Source organism: Schistocerca gregaria, chromosome 5 (assembly GCF_023897955.1).
Source record: "Schistocerca gregaria isolate iqSchGreg1 chromosome 5, iqSchGreg1.2, whole genome shotgun sequence".
NCBI classification, from domain to species: domain Eukaryota; kingdom Metazoa; phylum Arthropoda; class Insecta; order Orthoptera; family Acrididae; genus Schistocerca; species Schistocerca gregaria.
In genome coordinates this window covers 356,096,864-356,111,165 of record NC_064924.1, presented here as the reverse complement: position 1 = coordinate 356,111,165, position 14,302 = coordinate 356,096,864, and positions in this window count along the sequence as shown.

The following is a 14,302-nucleotide window of genomic DNA, read 5'->3' as shown; positions in this document are numbered from 1 at the left end:
GGACAATTAAATCCTAGCCAATTACAATGAAGGCAGCTTAAGCTCCAATTTTAAATCAAGTGACGAAGCATGATGTGATCGTGTTGAAAACCTCTCATGATGAAGTAAAGATGAATATGGAAGCTTGAACTTCTACAGTCGTCAATATTAAGCTCAACGACCAGAAAATGCTGGACGAACAATTAAAAAATCACAGAAAACAATTAATAAAGGCATATACAATTGGACAGTGGACAAGGAATCTGAAACTGATTCAAAAACAAATGTAGCAGTCAACAATGTTGGATAGCGCGTGCGCGCAGAGATGTGTTCCGGCGCGGAAGCAAATTACGACGAAGAACATAATGTAAATTCCGATAAAAAAAGTCACCGACAAAGAAAGCAACATAAGTAACCTGGGAAGGGTCATGTCAAGTGATACCAGATTGGAAAATATTCTCTCTGAGAAGATTTAACATTCTTTCAAGTAATATAAATACGAAGTTATATTTTAATACGTGGAACGTAATATCAATTACATATGTAGCTTATACGGTAGCCAGTAACATCAGCGCTTGGCTCTCAGACAACAAATTAACTGCTACAAAAGGCGAGACATACCGCTCGTCACACAGTCTTGTTCAAGCGAAATTTTGTTCTACTATAGTGGTCAAAGAGTCCGTAAACCAAACATTATAAATTTTTGGAATTGAAAGTGTAATTTTGAAGATCTTGTGAAAAAAAAAACTGGATGCTGTTACTTCCATTTTAAAAGTGAGCTCCGTTGTCTCTGACATCGTAACATGAAGCCCTGTCAACTGTACCCATTTTCAGTCAGTTATATCGTAAGATATTATATTTTGGGTCATTTACGAGCTTTCGTCAAGAATATTCTTAGCACAGAAAAGGGTGCTCAAACTTAGCTGCGGTGTCAGTTCACACACTTCGAGTACGCATCGTCCAGAACCGGATAACTTTGGCTCTCATTGTTCAACGCAATCTGATAAACTAATAAATAAATTGTGTGTCAGTGGGGACTAAAGACAGAGTGGAATGTTGAGGATCGAGTGTTTTAATTCCCGGCACTTGAGAAGCTCTTTTTAACTGTTACGTGCTGTTGACTTCCACGTTCCGATTCTAGAGGAGTGTCGATAGTCATCATCACCTCTCAAAGTGTTCCAACACTTGCTTTCTGGTCAATATTAACTGTGCTTTACAGTGACATGAACCAAAAATCTTATTTTCACACAGCTAATTCATGAAAGCTAACGTTTTCAGTACCAGAACGTACATACAATCGATCATAAAACGTATTTTACATAGTTAATCTCCAATTTAGTTAAGCAGGCAAATGGCAATATGAATTTTCTGAATTGGAAGAAGCTAGTGAATTGTTCCCAGCCACTAGAATTTGCCGTTATCGTAGTCAAAATGACAATGTGTAGTTCGGGACAGCGGATTCAGGATTATCAGTTTCAAGAAAGTCATACGAAGTAATTTTCACGGACGCTTCCTAGAGAGTGTTCTAGCTGGCACGCACGGCGCGTCTCATTGCCGTGGATGCCTGTTGGAACACCCTGTAGTAGGCGTCCGGGTTGCGTTGTTTCGGGGAACGAGTCCAGACAGCGAGGTCATCGGTCTCATCGGATTAGGGAAGGACGGGGAAGGGAGTCGGCCGTGCCCTTTGAAAGCAACCATCCCGTCATTTGCCTGGAGCGATTTAGGGAAATCACTGAAAACCTAAATCAGGATGGCCGGACGCTGGATTGAACTGTCGTCCTCCCGAATGCGAGTCTAGTGTTTAACCACTGCGCCACCTCGCTCGGTAGGCGTCCGGGAAAATTACTTCGGATGATGTAGTGTATCTGTGTATATAACCTATTAATGTGTGTGTTTTTTATTAATTTAATTTATATTTTATTTTCATTTTTAATTTGATTTTGGGTTCCACTGCAAAGAAATGCTATGGCACTGATCGCTTTTAGATTGTACTGACATAAAAATGTAGCGTGGAGTCCTGTATAATTATTGAAATTACTTAGACAAATCCATGCTGACAACAGTTAATCATTATATGCTATATACACATACGAAAAAAGTGTTTCACCATTTCAATTCGTAAGGACCTACGTGTGATTTAATTACGTCTTAGTGCAATCCAAATCAGTGTCGCATTACACTTAACATAAATCGTCTGAATATATCGTTAAGTACTTTGGAAATGTCAGTTTACTATATATCATGAATGAAAGAAATAAAATCGCCGATCTCCAGCTTCTCCCGTGGAAAGAACGGGATAATAATTACGATAATTTGAAATTTACGCTTAATGGTGGTCACATGTCGCTGTCCAGGGAATGTTCAGCTTTCTGCCAGCGCGACGTCTAAAATTCTTTTAAAATGATGGATCAAACGGAACATGTGGTGCAGGTTACAGTTACAATTAAGAACAGCAAAACTTTAGACGTGTATTGGAGCTCACTGTTCAAATAATAAAATATGTACACTCCTTATTATCTAGATGGCGCACAATGGCGTCGTATCAGAACAAGAACAAGGAAGAGAGTGTCTGGCGCGTTTTTGTTTCACGCTGATACCAAAAAGAACAAAGATAGTAATAATATTTATGTTACAGCTAACAGTTTTTCTTTGTAGTCGCATTATTCCTTGACTTTCAGTACACTTCCTTTTACATATGACAAATGTAATTGCTCGATATATGTATTGGTTGCCTAATCTGGGCCATGGGACGTCATAATGACTCTTTCGAAACTGATGATCCGGAATACGCTAATACGCTATCCTAAAGTGACACAGATTGCGAAAATATCAAACTTACTGTCACTAGGGTTGAATTACTATTTTTCCCGCTTTTGGAGTCAGAAGAGTAATTGCAAAATTCAACCATTGGTCTTACAGAGCGTAAATTAAACTTTTGTGACATAATTTCATCGGTGGTATTTAACTTTCGTCATATAACCTGAATGACGATGAATTACTACAACACATCTTTTACACATGTTACTTTGTACTGTATTATGGTATTTAGTTCGGTTACATCAAGAATCTCTAGAATTATGCTGCTAAGCTGATCGATGTTCTACATGTTCGACAGTCTTTCGTGGTGAACATTTTGACTTTGGTCTGACAGGTGTTGAGGTGCGTTCTGGACAAATATGGATTACTGTGGGTATTATTCGTGTTGACTCAGCTATACGACTTTGTGCTAAATGATAGAGTTTTCCACCGCCTGATGTATTACCGTGAAGGCCATGTAAGGTTACCCAGTCTGATGTTGGGACTCGTAGTGATACATCCGGTAATTTCTTTATTGACAAACCACTGTGTGCAAGGACCCGGCGTCTGTGTGAACTCTCTAAGCATTATGATGTTTCTATATTTATTACGGAACCTGGAATTAATATGAAATTTAATTTTGTACGTGATGTAACTTTGTATTACACTATGTACTACCGAGCGAGGTGGCGCAGTGGTTATCACACTGGACTCGCATTCGGGAGGACGACGGTTCAATCCCGTCTCCAGCCATCCTGATTTAGGTTTTCCATGATTTCCCTAAATCGTTTCCGGCAAATGCCGGGATGGTTCCTTTGAGAGGGCACGGCCGATTTCCTTCCCCATCCTTCCCTAACCCGAGCTTGCGCTCCGTCTCTAATGACCTCGTTGTCGCAGGGACGTTAAACACTAACCACCACCATTACACTATTTACTTCGCGTACATCGCGAACCGGTGAAAGTATGCAGTGTAGCTGCTGAACATATAAGCTGCACACTTATCTTATCAAAAGCTGGGAGTATTTCTTTTTTTTTTTCTATTGCAAACCTGGACCTCACGTCATTACCCTGTGCTCTGGGTTCTCAACAGATCATGGAAATTAATGTAATGTGGAGTTGCGGCCAGTTGGCCTTGGCTGCCGATATGCACTTGACTCCGCCCGCGCAGAGATTAAAACACCGCACCCAAAACTTCAGTTGTTTTGCCACATTTACGAATGCACGATACGTACATTCAGCCACCTGCGACTCTCACTCTCCCTTACCCTATCCTCGGCAAGCTTCCATCCTCGTCTGCCGGCAGTGATGGAGACTGCCAGCTCCATCCGCCACTATCGACCTCCGGGCGTGCAGCCGGTGAATGGCGACTTCTGCGGCGTTCTGCACAGGCTGTCCATTGTGCGCATTGTGCCTCTCGCATGCTCATCTGTATTAATGAGCCGGCCAGTTCAGGATAAGCAGGCTGCGCACAGACATTATTGTGTACCACAGTCTCTGTTTGCTACGGCAGAGAGCGCTTATTGTATCTTCTCGACTATCCGTACAGCGGACGCACTCGTCGCTGTGTTTGTCTGTCTGCCAGTGCGTCAGACACGAGGGGACTGACCGTCGCTGGTTGCCCTATACCTGTTTCTCGTCTCCCGTCTGCCGCTCTGGTCCAATGCGACTCCTCCCTTGCGGAAAGTCAGCCACGGCGGCGCCTATGTCCGCGTTAGCGAGCGCCGAACTAATGATGTTACGCGGGCCAAGGATTTCTAGACGGACCCCGACAACAGAGCAAACACAGGGCCTCAGAGTTCCTCTTGCCATTCGGAGGGTAACGCTGAGACGTTTGAGCTCCAGAACCACAGAGTGGTCTGCGAGATACGCGGTTAAACAGAATTATAGGTTTTGGAAATATGCATGAATCAACAGCCTTAAGACTGTTGCAGAGTAAAGTAACGAGTAACTATATATTCTGCTAATTAAAAGCCATACATATAATCCGCAGACTACTTACGGTGTCTCGTAGAGCATATATTGTCGCCCCTCAATAAAGAGGAAGTATGAAAATATTGTGTGACTTAACAGTAGAATCATTCAAGTTCATACGGTCTACGTCCTTCTCAGGAATGACGTAAGCACTAATGTACTGAAACAGTCTCAATGAACGAAAGAATCAGCTGAGTGAAATGGTGTGAAGATGCGGATGTCTACGGGAAAACAGAGCTTTAATCTCAACATAATTGTTCATAGGATACTTACAGTCCTGAAAAGTGTTCTCATTGTGACGAATTCTTTCACAAAACAACTGTGTAGGTGAAATAGTTCTTCGTTAGATTCTCAGAATATAAACCGCTTAACAGAAGGTCACATAAAATGGACATAAAACAACACAGAAATGAAAGTGAATTTTATGACGCGTTTTATGTGTGGCTGAGTCATTACTACATTTCTCAAAACTCCGGTAATGCATTCCTGCTACCAGGCAGGAGGAGAGCAGGAGAAATGAGCTGATAACTTGCAGTATATTTTCAGTAACTGAATTATATACATGTTGTTTGTTTTAAGCTGAGACAACTAAATAACTGGAGAGCGACGCGTCGTACGAAGAAGACGTTGTAAGTGAAAAATTAATATAGGTAAAGGGGACCTCTATCTGAGCTACAACTGTCCACGTCCTAACCACCCGCCCTTCGTGGGAGGGTCAACTTTGTATTTCCTAATGAGTATCCCCCATTTTTGTAGCATGTTCATACTTTACTCCAACAAATACGGTTTACTCAAACGACGGTTTTCTACTCGTGTGATCTATGAACATCACGTGTGTCTGTTTTTGCTATAAAGAACAGACGCATCCGATTCTGTGTTACATTTAAGATGTAAATGTGAACTGTTGTATTGTAACGTTGATGCTGGTGTACAAACGATACAGATATTTATTGGTAACAGAAGACAGTCTATTGAACAACATTGCATGAGTATTTACTTAACTGGAAGATTAATAATTATAGCTATTAGGAGTTTTATGTTAGCTGGTTGGCTAGTACCGACAAGGAAGCCGTTAATGCTTATTTTCCCCTGGGTACCAGATCGGGTGTAGAAGTGCCAACGGCTACTCCGCTCTGACAGGAGCAATCTACTCTGTGGTGCTGTTATGACTACAAAAACCTCAGAGCATGACAGCCATTAGAGATCCAAACAACGTTAAGTGCCGCTTCGCTGTCAAACTGAAGTCCACATCGCCAAATGAAATACCAACGTTGTCCTGCCCCGTGTGGGAACCGCTGCCGTGTGGTGCTGTCCAGTCAAACTCCGGCCGAAAACTCTTCACGGGTCACGCCCGCCTGTCCCCCACGACGAAATTCGTAGCAACACTACCATCTACATCATACAGAGACTTCGTTCGGCAGCACCACCGAGAAATTGAATTCAATTGTGCCGCGCCCACCACCGTATTTCTTTTAAATAAAACTGCTTACTTAGTGCTTTACTAGGTGCACAAGCCATCAAAGAGATGAAGCAAAAAATATATGAAAAAGCTTTCAATGAGTTTCATTTCAAAATCATTATTCTGTCATCGACACAGCGAGAAACTGAACAAACACTGCGTTTGTACTGGGTAATTTATAAGTTCCTCTTCGGTTACGGAAGAGGAGTACACAAAACTACAAAACATAATACAAAAAAAAGAAATGTATCAGTTGGTAGAACATTTCTCTAAATCCTTGACCCGCATTAGAGCACATCGATATGGACACGTTTGTAACGAAGTAAACGTTAATGCGACACACATCCCAACACGTCATAGTCGATATCGGAGACCAAATGAATTGTTTTTCCTCCTGGGAACTCTTCTAAATTAACTAGCAGTCTAAGAACAAGCACATAATATTTGACATAACTCCATCAGAGGAAATCATATGGAGTTAAGTCAGGCGACCACGCGGGCCACTGAGAAACACCAAAGTCATGACGGGAGACAAGTCCAGACCAACGCTCAGGCGCTTCGGTGTTGTGGTAGTCACGAACCTCTGAAATATAGTGTTGCAAAACGAAGTTTCCACTGTCTTGCTGTAGCTATGCCACAAGCCAGTGTTTCAATGTGTCCAGGTACACAAAGCCATCCACAGTTTTCTTCACAACGAAAAATGGTCCACAAACATTTAAAGAGAACATGAACTAAAGACGTTAAATTTAGGTGGGTGAAGAATGTATTCCGCAATATCGTTTGGATGTTAGTGCCCCAAAAACGTACGTTATGACGATTCAGATTTTCAGACAAGTGAAACAAAGGCTTAGTCGCTGAAAACCAACTTCTGGAAAATACGGTCTTCCTCCGGTGGTTCTACATATCACTGTAAATCAGAAAAAAGCTCCATGTCTCGAGTCCCAGCGATACTAACAACTGCATCCGGTATGGTTTTACACGGAGACGTTTACTCAGAATGCCCCAGAGATCTGACAAAAGTATCTGCAGTTCTCAGCTCTCACGTGTCCTAGACTTCTCCGATATCCTAATGTTTGCCTCCACCTCTCCACCTTCTCTGCTGATGGTCCCGAAACTATGAGAGACAATCTGCTCACTGACTATTTTCATTGTGCTTTGCAGCTTTTTGCCTTCTTCGCACCACATAATCAACGTGTCTCGCGAAGTGAATGGTACATTTATGGTTTATTTGTCTGCTGGAGCTTTTACCTGACATTCGGTACGAAATTGTAGCTGAATTTTCACAGTTGGCTCACATTTAGCAAAATCAAGGAAACATTACGCACGTATCTCTGCTTTATACGCCATGTCCTGACACGATTTCCCAAAATGTGGTGTACTGTGTAACTACGCCATGGTGTGTATTACGAATCGAAAGTCAGAGGGATACTCTGTCCAATGTTATGTGTAATTTTTCTGTATTTCTTGGAATTTTCGAAAAGTCGTCTTCCAAAGCAACAGCATTTAGATAACGTAGGAAGCATCACGTACACTGACGAACCAAAACATTGTAGCCACCGTCCTACTATAGAACGTCCAGGCTATAGCAGCGTCACCTGGCATGGAGCAACTACTAGTCATACACACGCACGACGCATTTACTATCAGTGAGTGTGCTGTCCGTATGTAGATTGGAGAAGGTACGTGATCTATCTGCGGCCCATTGTGATATCGTGGATGCTAGGCACGAGCATTTCGGAAACTGAAAAACTTGTCGGGTGTTCGTGTAGTATTGTGGTGAGTGTCTTCAACACGAGGCGAAACCATGTGATACGACATGCAGACGTCGCGGCGTTGGGTGGCACTCCACAGTACAGATGTCGGACGTCGTAGGATGGGCAGATTCGTAAAACAGGACAGGCTGGGAACTGTGGCGCAAGTAACATCACACTTTAATATTGGCAGACTGTCTGGACACACTGCACCAAACACTCCTCACGCTGGGTCTCCACAGCCGACCACCCACGCAAGTGCCAATGTTAACACCACGACATCGGCAGCTACTACTGAAACTGGCACTTGACCATCGGCTCTCTATCGCAGTGATAGAGCGTTGAGTGGTCTGATAAATCTCGACACCATCGTCATCTTACCGACGGGAGGGCGCGAATCCGTCATCTTTCAGGAGAACAGCGACTTCACATCTGTAATGCGGGACGGAGAGAAGCTGGCGACAGTTCCATTATGCTCTGGATCCAGTGGAGCTCGTGCAAGGCACCATGTCAGACAAGTAGTATCGTACACTGATTGCAGACCACGTACACCCCTTAATGACGGCCTTGTTTCCCGGCGTCAGTGGCACTTTCCAACAAGATAGTGCGCCGTGTCACGACGACGAGGCCAGGAGTGTCATGGATTGGTTCGAGGAACACAGTGGCGAGAGGCGAATGTCCAGTTGTAATTGATGTGCGTCCACCCCCCCCCCCCCCCCTTCCCGTTCTACAGATCCGGACTCGAGCGAAGACACCATTTGAGATGCGATTGAATGTCGGAGATCGTCGTCCCCTTCCCCGGAATTTAGGGAAATTAGGTGACTTGTGTGTGTGTGTAGATCTGGTGCCAACTCCCTCCAGTGACCTACCAAGGCCTCATTGCTTCCCACCACGACGCATCGCACATATTATCCGTGCTAAAGGTAAGCATACCGGCCATATATCTTATCACGGTAACTGACATAAATAACTGATCCTGACTTTATAATTCAACACTACACAGACATATATCACATTCAATAAATGACTAAGTAATTAGTGTACATGCTGAAGTAAACACTCATTATTTGCACAAATATTTCAAAATGGTTCAAATGCCTCTGGACACTATGGGACTTAACATCTTAGGTCATCAGTCCCCTAGAACTTATAACTACTTAAACCTAACTAACCTAAGGACATCACACACATCCATGCCCGAGGCAGGATTCGAACCTGCAACCGTAGCGACTGAAGCGCTTAGAACCGCTCGGCCACGGCCGGCTACACAAATGTAGCTACTTAGACACTGATCAGTCAGAGCGTTATAGTGCTCTGACTGATCAGAATATATATATATATATATATATATATATATATATATATATATATATATATATATATATATATATTGCTCTGATCAGTGTCTAACAAGCTACAGACTATAACAGATATATAAATATCATAGAATTGTATTTTTATGACGGTACAGTTATTTACTCTATAATAAAAGGAAATATTTGTATAAATAATGAGTATTTACTTCTGCATGTACACTAATTACTTGAAGTCATTTATTGTTTGTGATGTATATGTCTGTGTGGTGTTGAATGGTAACATCAGTATCAGTTATTTATGTCAGTCACCATGATACGAAGAAATTAATTTATTTACTTATAATATGAGAAATACTTTTCCTACGAACTGACTTCATATCGTCGACCTTGTGCTGCTGACCAGACACTTCCTTCACAACTGACCATATGGTTTTAATTTTGGCCTGTGAATTAGCTATTCTAGTTGCATACCACATATTCTTTGCCTTCCTAATAACCTTTTAAGTACCTTACAGTACTGTTTGTATTGGGCCACTGTAGCTTGATTCTGAGTACTTTTCACATTTTGATATAATTCAGTCTTTTGTCTTGACAATCAGAACATCCTTCTTGTTATCCTCTTCATTGTTGGGAAATTCGAAATTGGTGTGTTTTATAAAGATTCGGTCGTGCCTTGCCGCAATGGAGTTGGGAGTAATCTGCATTCGACTCTTCTCTGGACACTCAAACTGCTTCCAAAGCCACATTTTAAGAATGAATAAAAAACAGAAATAAATTAAAAAAGAATTCTTTTTATTAAATAATCTCTCTCCCTTTCTAAAACACACACACACACACACACACACACACACACACACACACACACACACACACACACATATTCACAAAACAGTTGAATGCTGAAAACTGGGAATTTTGGTAACACATACACTCCTGGAAATGGAAAAAAGAACACATTGACACTGGTGTGTCAGACCCACCTTACTTGCTCCGGATACTGTGAGAGGGCTGTACAAGCAATGATCACACGCACGGCACAGCGGACACACCAGGAACCGCGGTGTTGGCCGTCGAATGGCGCTAGCTGCGCAACATTTGTGCACCGCCGCCATCAGTGTCAGCCAGTTTGCCGTGGCATACGGAGCTCCATCGCAGTCTTTAACACTGGTAGCATGCCGCGACAGCGTGTACGTGAACCGTATGTGCAGTTGACGGACTTTGAGCGAGGGTGTATAGTGGGCATGCGGGAGGCCGGGTGGACGTACCGCCGAATTGCTCAACACGTGGGGCGTGAGGTCTCCACAGTACATCGATGTTGTCGCCAGTGGTCGGCGGAAGGTGCACGTGCCCGTCGACCTGGGACCAGATCGCAGTGACGCATGGATACACGCCAAGACTGTAGGATCCTACGCAGTGCCGTAGGGGACCGCACCGCCACTTCCCAGCAAATTAGGGACACTGTTGCTTCTGGGGTATCGGCGAGGACCATTCGCAACCGTCTCCATGAAGCTGGGCTACGGTCCCGCACACCATTAGGCCGTCTTCCGCTCACACCCCAACATCGTGCAGCCCGCCTCCAGTGGTGTCGCGACAGGCATGAATGGAGGGACGAATGGAGACGTGTCGTCTTTAGCGATGAGAGTCGCTTCTGCATTGGTGCCAATGACGGTCGTATGCGTGTTTGGCGCCGTGCAGGTGAGCGCCACAATCAGGACTGCATACGACCGAGGCACACAGGGCCAACACCCGGCATCATGGTGTGGGGAACGATCCCCTACACTGGCCGTACACCTCTGGTGATCGTCGAGGGGACACTGAATAGTGCACGGTACATCCAAACCGTCATCGAACCCATCATTCTACCATTCCTAGACCGGCAAGGGAACTTGCTGTTCCAACAGGACAATGCACATCCGCATGTATCCCGTGCCACCCAACGTGCTCTAGAAGGTGTAAGTCAACTACCCTGGCCAGCAAGATCTCCGGATCTGTCCCCCATTGAGCATGTTTGGGACTGGATGAAGCGTCGTTTCACGCGTTCTGCACATCCAGCACGAACGCTGGTCCAACTGAGGCGCCAGGTGGAAATGGCATGGCAAGCCGTTCCACAGGACTACATCCAGCATCTCTAAGATCGTCTCCATGGGAGAATAGCAGCCTGCATTGCTGCGAAAGGTGGATATACACTGTACTAGTGCCGACATTGTGCATGCTCTGTTGCCTGTGTCTATGTGCCTGTGGTTCTGTCAGTGTGATCATGTGATGTATCTGACCCAAGGAATGTGTCAATAAAGTTTCCCCTTCCTGGGACAATGAATTCACGGTGTTCTTATTTCAATTTCCAGGAGTGTAGAAAAACAAATGAGACTGTATTAAGAAGATGGCAGTTACAGTGATGTGTAACGTAAAAAATGAACTGTAAGATGTCCACCTGGTTGCCAGATGAGAAAAATCAGTTTGCTTAGATGCAATGAATTAGAGGTTACCTTTCCATTTCATAAAAAAAGTTAGTGAACTGTTTCTAAATTTATAACCTAGATGTGAAACCATAACCTATGTTAAAAAAGTCAGTGCCATCAATTCTCTCACTTATGAAATAGCAATATATTTAACAACTTGTTTATAACTATTTTTTGGAAAAACGGTCTCATATATAAAAGACTCGCGTCATTTTATTGAAAAACTAGAGGGACTAACTCTGGCCCCTGAAGATATTCTTGTACGTTTTGACATTGTGTCCTTATTCACAATGATTCCTGTTAACGAAGTTATGATTTTCATAGCGGATATTTTTCCAGAAGATTTGACCATTTTAGACATTGTCTCACATCAAGTCAGTTCCAGTGGGATAATGAATTTTATGAACAACTTGATGGAGTAGCAATGGGTAATCCATTAGGGCCTGCGATTGCCAAACTTTACATGGAGAGATTTGAACAATCAGCTCTAGACAAAGCTAATAACAAACCATCTCGTTGGTATCAATATGTAGATGACACATTTGTGGTTTGGTCCCATGGTAGAAAGGCCCTGAAAGATTTCTTTGATTATTTAAATAAAATTCACCAAAAAATACAGTTTACCATGGAAATAGAAAAGGATAACAGAATATCCTTCTTGGATGCCTTAGTTATGAGACGGTCCGATAGAAGCTTGGAATATAAAGTTTTTCGGAAGGCAACACATACGGACAGATATTTACATAAAAATTCCAATCATCAACCACAACAAAAAAGGGGTGTCATAAAAAGTATTGTCGATCGAGCGCAACGGATATGTACACCTGAACATTTGGATGCTGAAGTGAAACATCTGAAGCAGGCTTTTGAAAAAAACAGCTAACCAGAAAAAGAGATAAATAGAATTTTGCGTCCAAGGAACAGAAGACCAAAAGATAAGAATGAACCACAACGACAGAAAAATACAGTAGTTCTCCCTTTTATTAAAAAAAGTAACAGATCGGATCGGTAAGATTTTACGAAAACATGACATAACACCGGTCTTTAAACCAACAAAGAAAATAACGCCCTCTTCTGTCGACATGTGGTGTGTATAAAATTCCATGTACCTGTGGGAAAGTTTGTATTGGTACTACCAAAAGAAGCGTAAATACGCGACTGAAAGAGCATAAAAGTCTTTGTCGACTTGGAAAAATAGAAAAATCAGCTGTAGCGGAACAAGCTCTTCAACCAGGAAACCACCAACTGAAGTTTTCGGATACCGAAGTTTTATGTACAACGTTAAATTACTATCCACGCCTATACAGAGAAACTATTGAAATTTATAAACATCACGATAATTTTAATAGGAATGAGGAGGCTATGAAACTCAGCGATATATGGACAGTGGCTCTACAAAAATTGCTAACAATTTTTATCTTGACAAGGTGTTAATCGATAGTCAACCTTATCTTTGCTATGGATTATCACTGCTCAACACGTGTCACTTGAACCACGCCCCCCTTTCTCACAATATATAAGTCGCTCTCAGACACCCGACCAGGCAGTCGGCAAGACTAAGCGGAGCAGTGCCTCTGAGGAAGTCCAGCGCAGTCCTGGACGAAACGTAAGGAGCAGAAAAAGTTCTTGGACCACGACCTCACATCCCGGAAAGTATATCAACAGCCATGTCACCCGGTCGTGAAAGCCTTCATTCTACAAAAAATTGACTACTCATGTAATGTTTCAGGACACCCACATAAGATGCCTTGTAAAAAAAGCTAAACGCATCTGGGTGCGTAAATAAAAAGTTTCGATGTGCAGCATGCAAAAATGGCATTTTCTTTGAAACAACTCCAATTTATATACAGCTGCTGCGAAAATGCCCTCTACAAGAAACGTGTACTATAACTTTTCTTCTACTACACCCTTTATGGCAATTGCCATAATAAACAAGTGTCTCCTTTCTTCAATAACACCACTCGTTTCTACCAGTAATCTGACACGATCTTCCCGGCCATCTTTAAACTTTAGGATACCACCGTCAACAAGAACTTATACTTTTCACCTGTTGTTTCCATCTTGATAAAATAATTTACAAGAATTACATTTCTCTATTTCCGTATACATTTTACAGAAATCAAATAATACAAGATTCCTTTACATTTATGTTACACTCTCCTTATGTTTGTGTCAATATATACATTAATATGTAAAACAATGAAGGCAGTAATACGACACAGATTTCATTAACATGCATAGGGTTGATTAACAGCAGCAAAAACTTCCGTCACATTTGGTAATTTACATTTCGGGTGGCTATGCAGAGGGTGCGGTGTAGAGTGGTAGGACGTGTTGATGTTACCCAGACAGCTAGCTAAGGCGAATACATTACGCCAATTGGAGTCTACATGGTCCATCAGAAAAGATATGGCACTGATTTTATTCTTGGCACACAGGGTACGGCAGTTCAGTACTTACAGAGTCAACTTGAACTAATAACAGTACGCAACAGATGTCCATTCGACCAGTCAGTCGCAAGCAGCAGTGTTAAATAGTATACCTCCGGCCATATTGTGCCGGTGTTGCGAA